The sequence below is a fragment of the Tursiops truncatus genome, chromosome 6 (assembly GCF_011762595.2).
Source record: "Tursiops truncatus isolate mTurTru1 chromosome 6, mTurTru1.mat.Y, whole genome shotgun sequence".
Classification (NCBI taxonomy): Eukaryota; Metazoa; Chordata; class Mammalia; order Artiodactyla; family Delphinidae; genus Tursiops; species Tursiops truncatus.
The window spans coordinates 14,082,087-14,091,901 of NC_047039.1; the positions used below are offsets into that span (position 1 = coordinate 14,082,087).

The following is a 9,815-nucleotide window of genomic DNA, read 5'->3' on the forward strand; positions in this document are numbered from 1 at the left end:
CCTGGAAGGCTTTAATACAGAGTCTGGGAGGTCCGTGTTCACACAGCCAGTAGGAACCTGAAGGAGAATTCTAAGGCAAATAAGGTTAAAGAATCAGATTTTCCCCCATTCACTCCATATGTCTAGAGTTATGTCTGATGTTTTAGAAAAAGAAGATATCTTCACTGGCTAGTAAACTGCCTGTGACATTTTGGTGATTAATAAATTACTTTGTTAAAGATTACATAGAAAATTGCAGAGCCACTTGCTCGTTTTAACTTATTGAGCTCCTTGTATCAAAACAGAAAGATGAGGTCCTCTGCGTCTTGTAGTTGTCTGCAGATGCTGCCCCATCTGACTAGTTGCAGTACAAATAATTACAAACTAAATCTAGTTTAACAGGGGGTCATGGAAGGCACATCCACCACTTGTGTGATGCTAAACATTTTCAATGATTCTTGATGCCGGGATTTCCTCATCTCTAAATCAGAGATGACCACATTTTTCCTAAAATTGTTATAAAGGTTAAATAAATAAATAAATATGTATATATAACACACACATATATTATAAATATATATATAACTTCTTTAATTTCATTTAATCCCACATATATGTAACATGCCACATCATACCATGCTCAGTAATGAAAGTCATGGTGCCATGCTTTTCCCCATATGTTGGTGTTCAATGAAAAACCTCATCTACAGGATAACAAAGTAATACCAATTTGTAACTGAATATTTTGCAATATAAGATCCGTCGTTTATGACGTCTGAGTGATTTTTTAAAGTAAGATGTATAAAAATAACATACATCTTTACTACCTATAAGCAAGTTTTCTTTCGTGGATTAGGAACTCTTTATAATTTACAAAGAGAAAACATCCTTAATTTTGGTGAGCCCGAGAACATCAGGTCAGTTGGACTGAGCAGGTCAGTGCTTCTTATATAATTTTGTTTTTATTTTATCGACTGAAATAAGGGTGCTCTCTTGCCCTTTCTACTTCTAAATACCATGCTTAGATTGCATTTCTTCGTTTTTCTTAATGCTTGGTTTAAGCATTAGTTACTGAATTTCTCCTCTGCCCTCCTCATCACATACATGTCAAAAGCCTGTCACTCTCTCTAGTTTAGATTTTTTTTTTAAAATTTATTTATTTATTTATTTAGACTGTGTTGGGTCTTCGTTTCTGTGCGTGGGCTTTCTCTAGTTGCGTCAAGCGGGGGCCCACTCTTCATCGCGGTGCGCGGGCCTCTCACTGTCGCGGCCTTTCTTGTTGTGGAGCACAAGCTCCAGACGTGCAGGCTCAGTAGTTGTGGCACACGGGCCCAGTTGCTCGGCGGCATGTGGGATCTTCCCAGACCAGGGCTCGAACCCGTGTCCCCTGCATTGGCAGGCAGATTCTCAACCACTGCGCCACCAGGGAAGCCCTCTAGTTTAGATTTTCTAACTTTGGTCAGATCAATGATTCTCAAACTTTAGAATGCCTTAGAATCACTTTGATAGCTTGTGTAAATACAGATTTGTGGGTCCTACTCCCCTCTGATTCAGTAAGGGAGGATCCAGAGAATGTGCATTCCAAACAAATTTCTAGGTGATGTCATGATGTTGTTGGACTGGCCGAGGGACCACACTCTGGGAACCACTGGGTGACATAAACATTTTATCTTCACATTGTAAAACATACGTTATAGCTGAGCCCTGTATATATACCATAGTTGCTTTCTGTTTCTCATCGATATATTTTTGTTCTCCCTAGAGTTAATAATTGTCTTTTCACCATTTGATTTAGTTTGTATGCACCTATCATTAAGTTATACCCAAATTCTCTCTCAGTGATGTAAATCTCCCAATATGTTCAGATTCATTAGGTATTTTTAAATATCTTTTTAAACAATAAATATCCCAGGATTTTTTTTGACATGTTCCAACGTGGACTGACACACACAGCTGCTTGGTTGAACATCCTACTTTCCAGATTTTGTAGCTTTTTAAAAAAGTATCTGAGAATGTCTTTTTTTCTCCCCTTTTATTCCATTGAAAGTTGGTTGACTAAAATTCTAGGTTGAAAGTAATTTCTTTTTGAAAGCATTGTTCCATGGTCCTCTGACTTCCATTGTTGCTACTGGGTAATCTGACATTATCTGATTTCTTGATCCTTTGCAAGAAACCAGTTTTCTTTCTGGAAGTTTTAGAATCTTTTCTTAATATCCAGTCTTTTGAAATTTTTCAGGGGTTCTAGTGTAGGTCTATTTTCATCTATTGTGCTGAGCACGAAATGGGCTCTTCCAATCTGGAAACTCACATCCTACAAGTCTGAGAAACTTTCTCCAGTTATCTCGTGGATAATTTCTTACCTTCTATTTTCTCTGTCCACTTTTTCTGTGACTCCTTTGTGTGTATGATGGACATTATGGAAAAGTCCAATTTTCTTATCTTTTCTCTCCATTTTCTAACTCTTTATATTTTGGTCCTACATTCTGGGAGATTTCTTCAAATTTACGGGGTTTTTTTCCTCATTTTTAATTCTTAACATCTCTTTCTGGCTCTTTTAATATTTTTTTTGAAGCATCCTGGTTTTGCTTCATGGATGTAATATCTTTTATCTCTTGAAGGTATTAATATAGGTTAAAAATTTTTTTTCCCCTGCACTATCTCTGTGTCCTTCCTGTTACTTTATGTGATTTCTGTCTTTTATAATACAATTTCCCTCAAATATGTGATAGTTGTTGACTGTAAATTCTTATTTAAGAGTGGGCTACTAAAAAGCCGACTGGATGCTTTTGTACCAATAAATAGAGTTGTTTGTCTCTCACTAAACCCTCACTGCCCAGGACCATGGAGCCCTGTCTTCTTCCACCTCTGGAGAAACATGATAACTTATGTGATAGAAAGACAATGAGATTTGATATGAAGATCTGCATGTAGGGTCCTGAATCTCCCCCTTAGAATCTGCATGAGCTTGAACAGATGTCTTGCTTTCTCAGTGTCAATCTGAATGCTTAGAACAGTGTATGGCACATGTCATACATATTTGTGGAATGAACAGATATCCTCAACTGAGAAATGAAGATCATAACACCCTCCTCCTCACTTTGTGGAGTTATTTAATTAAGAGAGTATGTCAAAAAGTCCCTTGAAATTATCAAGTGCTACTCAAATTTCAGAGTTTATTATCAAAGAGATGCTAACATTTATTGCACAAGTGCAGTACTGTAAGCAGGGTGCTGTACTGGTCAGTTTCACTGCAGGCACATCCTTCATAATACATGTGTAAGTATGGATGCTGTGCTTCTGTAAAATGAGAAGCATTGGGGGTTTTTTTTTAGGATAAAAAAGACATAATTTAATTTTTTCATAAAGTATAATTTTAAAAAAAGATTAACCCAGGAAATCATGGTCGTTGGTGTTTGCAGATCAGGAAATAAAATATTTCATCATCACACAAACACCTTATGTATAAACCAGCTTACATAAAAAATGAAATTACTGGGCTTCCCTGGTGGAGCAGTGGCTGAGAGTCTGCCTGCCAATGCAGGGGACACGGGTTCGAGCCCTGGTCTGGGAGGATCCCACATGCCGCGCAGCAACTGGGCCTGTGAGCCACAACTACTGAGCCTGCGCATCTGGAGCTTGTGCTCCACAACAAGAGAGGCCGCGATAGTGAGAGGCCCGCGCGCCGTGATGAAGAGTGGCACCCGCTCGCCGCAGCTAGAGAAAGCCCTCGCACAGAAACGAAGACCCAACACAGCCAAAAATAAATAAATAAATTTTTAAAAATGCCCTTATAAAAAAATGAAATTACTTACAGTGTGAAGCCTAGAGTATACTCCATTCTTTGTTGTTCTGATTAGCATAAGCAAACGTATAAGTTCCTTCTTATATCTTGAGAATGAATGATGGATGTTTGAACCACCAGGGTTTCTCCTCATAGCTGAAGCCGTTTTATAGTGTAGAAATTCCTTTTCCATTATTAAGAATGAAAGTCCATTCTCAAGTATATGTGTTCCAACAACTAGCACTCTCAGGATTTGTTGCTTATCTCTGATTAATACCAACTCCACCTTCTGTTAGCCAGTACCCTCGTGGACCATGCGGAATGGCATTTGTTTTGCAGCTTATATTTAGGACACGTTGCAAGGTTAAGAACTACTTCAGAAAATGAAGCTTCTTTAAACAACTCTTTTAACTCTTGATCAGACGTAACCTCCAGTGCCTTTATCCTACTATGGCAAAGGGCTTGTGTATACTGTTTCACAGAATCCAGCCCTTCTGGTCCACGAACAAACTTTGTTACTTCTGCAGCAAGTCGTTTCTGAGGACGCCGATTTTCTGGCTCTGTGACATGCTGCTGCATTATGTCATTAATCTCTGGAAGGGGTGGAAAAGTGAAGAGCTTTTGGTACCTTTCTATTGAATCATCTTGCTGCCTGACAACTGATACAATTCAAAGGGAGGTATCTTAACTCTGTGTAGCCAAACAGCACTGTCAGATGACTTTCATGGTTTTGATCCACTTGTAATTAGGGGAACAGTGATTCCAAATACGTCTTCTCCAGTCATCTTGTGGATGAAATCATACCCGGACATGAGATTGCTTAGCTCATCAGATCCACCCAGCCGGATCAACAGCCATAACGCTGGAACAGGTAGTAGAAGTTATAGGCCTGGAGCCTTCAGTATAAGAAGAACTCGTTCATAGGCCTGGAGCATTCAGTATAAGAAGAACTCTTTCGACCTCATGATCTCAGGGCTCTAGTGCCAACGAGTCTGGATGCTCATGCGCAAGCGTCCGCCCACAGCTGCTCGGAAGGGTATGGAGTACTGCGCTGTGAAGCTGCCGGTCGGCTCGTCAGCAAAGAAATGCTGATCAGCTGCTGGAGGCCTCTGCGCAGGCGCAATGGCCCCTCCCGCCTGCGCAATCGCTTTGTAGGTAAAGGGGCGCAGCTGCGCCAGCGGACGGCCCACAAGAGGCAACAAGTCGGCCGTGGGATGAGGCAACAGTAGATGGTCTGGAGAAAGCTTCCCGCCTTGCCACAGTGGAAGAGCTCTGGCAATTCTATCTTCATACCCCTTTTGGGGGAGAACTTTTTTTTTTTTTGTGGTACGCGGGCCTCTCACTGTTGCGGCCTCTCCCGTTGCGGAGCACAGGCTCCGGACGCGCAGGCTCGGCGGCCATGGCTCACGGGCCCAGCCGCTCCGCGGCGTGTGGGAGCTTCCCGGACCGGGGCAGGAACCCGTGGCCCCTGCATTGGCAGGCGGACTCTCAACCACTGCGCCACCAGGGAAGCCCGGGGGAGAACTTCTTGAACAGACCCCCGGACTCCTGCACCGCCGGCCACCCCTGAGCGCCGGAGTGAGCCTCACGCAGCCCCAGGCGCAAGACCCCTGAAGGGCCTGGGGCTCCAGACCACCTGCCTAAGGAAAAGGACCGCAACATGGGCGCCACCATTTTGGTGGCAGCCAATCAGAAGCAGCCTTGGAATTTGTGAACACGCTCCTGTAGAAGAGCAGGTAGGATTCAACAGAGTGGCAGGATGGGGGAAGATAGGTCATGTACATGTTGGCTTCCTATCAGGAGGAACTCTGTTAGTTAGAACTTTGAATCAAAGAGATGAGCTGTCTTATAGTGGGTAGGCTTCCTGTCCCTGGACAAAGCAGAATTTTCCAGGAACGCTGCAAAGGAAAATACCTCCTGGAATGCTGTAAAGGAAATTTCCTGGTAGGGATAGATTACGTCACTAGACTCAAAGTGCTCTAAAACCTTTTTTGTCTTTAAGATCTTCGTTATTACAGAATCACAGATTTTAAAGCTACCATCAACATTCCAAATGCTAGAAAATAGACATAAATGTTCTCAGTCAGATTTACTTGGGATGTTTTATAAACATCTTTTGAAATGAATCAGTAAAGAAACAAACATTCCCAATATGTCTAAATCGTTGGAGCTGATTCTGTCTTCAGAAAATGCAGTTTGATAACTGCTTGGAGAGGTCAAAGTACCCTGCTGTAGGACAGTGGCTTCTTCGTTGAGGCCAGTCCTTTATTTGATATTTTCTTAAAGAAATGAAAGGCATTTGGGGAATGCAGACAAGGAGGATGGCGCGCTTCCAGGAAAGAGCACAATTTCTTCCTTGAACGGGCTTGCTGCCCAGAAAACAGGTTGATTCCCATTTTATCTGCAGTGCATCACTCATTTATGTGCAGTGCTGTAGGGCTGCCAGCCTCTGCCTGGATACAGTCTTGTCCCCTGAGAAGGGCTGCATTCATTTGTAACCATCCGATGCTGTTTAGCTGACAAGTCAGCATTTTCATCCTCTTTTACCAAGACCCCAAGAAAAGAAAGTACTGTAAGATCTTCTTTAGCCTTTCAAGGTCGCTTCAGAAGAGAGCTAAAATAAGAAAATATCACTATATTTTCGTTTGAACAGGATTTAAAGGATCAAATAAGCAAGAAATAAAAGAGTGCAGGCTTTAAAGATTGAGTTATATTTTCAGGAAGTGTAAATTAAGGGAGATAATTGCACCTTTTTTCTTCATCTCTCGTTGAAATCCAGGTAGAATTGGTGACTAAAAAAAAGGTTACCGAGCTGCAATGGCTTTGCAGTGTCATTTTATGACCAATCTCTTCCAGTACCCTGTAGAATAGATACTGCAGTAAAGGGTTATCTAATGGTTTAAAGTTAAGCTTCTGTTAATAACTTTGGCTCAGGCCTAAGGTAAGGGGAGAGGGCCCACGTAGTTGCAGGTGTCCAATGAATAGTGGTAGAATATCTCAAGAGCAACAGCAATATGTCTCTCACTGGGAGGTTCCCTAGAGCCCTGTCTAAGTCCTCATCTACCTTCTACCTAGATGGTATCATCCAATGCCTTGTTTTAAATTCCTATCTGAATATTTCCAAACCTCTGTCTCGTGCCCATACTTATTTTAAATTTTAGAAACGTACGTCAACTGAGTAATGAACATTTACATATAAATGGATCAAATGAACTAAGAACTAACCTCTCTTTTGGGGAATAGGGCAGAGGATTGAAAATCTTACTCCTCACTTCATCTCCACTGGGGTTCCCTATACGCGATGTATAAGATATATACACAAGGTGGAAAACCAAATAGGAATCAAAATACTCTTCTACTGTGGATCAGCTATTACCTAACACAGCCTTGCCACAGGACTTAACCCAGCCCTCTCTGTTAAAACTGATTTGGAGTGTATGACTCGAGCTTGGATTCCCCAGTGGGATTTCCTGTTCTCTCTCTGTCCTGAAACTAAAATGGCTAAGTCTTCAGATTAGACCCCAGACTAATTACATGGCCTGCCCCTAACAATTAGACTCAGTCCATATTTGTTTTCCACATGGAGGACCAGGACAAAAGTGGAGGACAGGAAGACTGCATAGGGTTCTGAACTTCATTTTGCACATGTTTTTTCTTCCCATTCAATACCTTTCCTCCACTGCCTGATGAATTTCTAATCATTCATCTTGATTAAGCTTAAATTTCACCTTCTCTGAAAATGCCTTGATATAGCAAGCTTTACTTATCCATTGTGCTCCCATAGCATACTGGTGCTGACACTGTGGCTCTTAGAAATATTCTTTGTCCTTGCTGGTTCTTCTCTGCGTGGTGGGGGACTGGCTTTTCCAGGCTGCATTCTCCAAGCTCCTGTATAGCAGCTGAAGCTTGTGGCTGGCATCACTGGCAGGAGATGGGGGATGGGCTCTTCCCTTCCCTCCCTTCATTGAGTGACTTTTCTAGTAGTGAGTATGTTCCTTCAGAGATTCCTCCCTCTGGACATGCTTGCTTCCGCTCCAGTTCCAAGTGGGGAACCGTAGCTTTGGTAACAACATGGTATTAGTTTCCTGGGGCTGCTGTAACAAATTACTACAAATTTGGTGATTCCCAACAATAGAAATGTATTCTCTCCCAGTTCTGGTGGCCAAAAGTCTGAAATTAAGGTTTCAGTAGGGATAAGCTCCTTCCAACAGTTCTTGAAGAGAATTCTTCCTTGTCTCTTCCAGCTTCTGGTGGTTCCAGGTGCTCCTTGGCTTATGGCAGCATTACTCCAATCTATGCCTCTGTCTTTACATGGTCTTCTTCTCTTCTCTTTCTGCATCTTCTACTCTTGTCTCTTGGAAGAAAATTTTTTTGGATTTAGGGTCCACCTGATTAGTTCAAGATACTCTCATCTCAGGATCTTTAATTACATCTGCAAAGACCTTTTTTCCAAATAAGTTAATATTCACTGGCTCCAGGTATTAGGATGTGGACATATTTGGGGGGAGGCCTACCATTCAACCCACTACAATCACTTCCTCTCCTTGTTTCTCCCATCTATGATTGGTAGAGGCCGTCTGCTTTAGAAAATCTCTAGGTTATCTTATTGTTCACTCTTTAGCTGCTCAGATCCTGCCTCTTCTGAGTAGCCGGCTACTTACATTTTCTCTGTTATAAATATTTGAAATGGTTATAGTGAGATCCTGATGGATATATATAGAGATTTTTCTATGTGTCTAGTATACACTCATAATACAACATACTGTCATGCTTTGTTTACATGTCTATGTCCCTTGGTATGCTGTATAACCTTTGTTATTTTTCTTCCTGTCCCCAGGACTCAACACAATCCCTAGTGTGGAAAGTTTTCAACAAATAATGGATTATGAACAATGAACTGAAGATGAAATGAGAAAAATATGCTTAATAGATCTAAAATCTGCAATGAATATATTATAAAGTGTCCATTGAAACTATTCAAAGAAAATGTGTCCTTCAACACAACAGCATCACTTGGAGAGAAAAATATCTTGATGTGGACAGAGAAATTATTGGCACTTCAGAGTCCAGGATGGATAATCACCACAAAACAGTGAGTCTGGCAGAATTTTATAAATATTTCTTAACACCTTCTTATCTCTCAGAGTTTCACTCGATAAAATGCTCATTCACGTCAAACGCTTTCCAAACTTCCTCTTTTTACCCGTAGTCAACATTTTCAATAAACAATCTGCTTCTAATTACCACTAATAATTTTAATTGGGGAGTGGGTGTTCTTTATGGATATTATGGTTCAACGTATAATCTTTTCTATAGACTGTTATCTGGACAGTCTTTTAGAATAAGAGTTCTGATGATTTTACTCCCTTTTTAAAAGTCTTCAGTGGTTTTGCATTTTTCACCAAAAAGGTCCAAAGTGGCATTCAAAGCTCTCTTTCGTCCTTGAGCACTCAAATATTCTCTCCTACTGTGCTTGTGTGGATTACTGACATGGTCTTTGGTTCATATACCTTTGCACTTTAATCCTCCACATCTGAGGAAATTTGACAACAGTTCTGCTTGTTTCAACTTCCTGTGTTTTTAAGGCCATGATACCGACCTGGTTAAACCTTGGGAACTAGATAGATTTGGGTTTGAACTCAGATTCTATTTATTGACCACGCGTGAACTTGAGAAATTCAGTAATGTCTTGGAACTTTGGTTTTCTCATTTGTAAAATGGAGATTTTCATACCTCCCTCAGAGTGTTATTTCTAGGATTAAATGAGAAAATAGATGTGATATCCTTGTCACACAAATTCTTAAAAGATGGTATTATTCTAATCTTCTGTCAAAGATAATTTTCTGATTGAAAGCTTTCCTGATTTTTCAAACGTGTTTCTTACTTTAAAATTTGAAAGTACATTTTATTTTAGTCCTCTTTTAGTATTTATATTACTCAAAGTTAAATTTATCTTTTAAATCTAACCCACTCACTATATTGAATAGAGTCTTTATGATTTACATTTTTCTGTATCCTTTAGAACAATCCTGTGTCTGGCACATAGTAGGCATTC

General features: G+C 40.7%; 1 pseudogene; it reads right to left on the reverse strand.

Annotated features, from left to right (window-relative positions):
- Positions 1-3,910: 3,910 nt before the first annotated feature.
- Positions 3,911-9,350, reverse strand: LOC101331329 (tyrosine--tRNA ligase, mitochondrial pseudogene; annotated as a pseudogene).
- Positions 9,351-9,815: the final 465 nt, after the last annotated feature.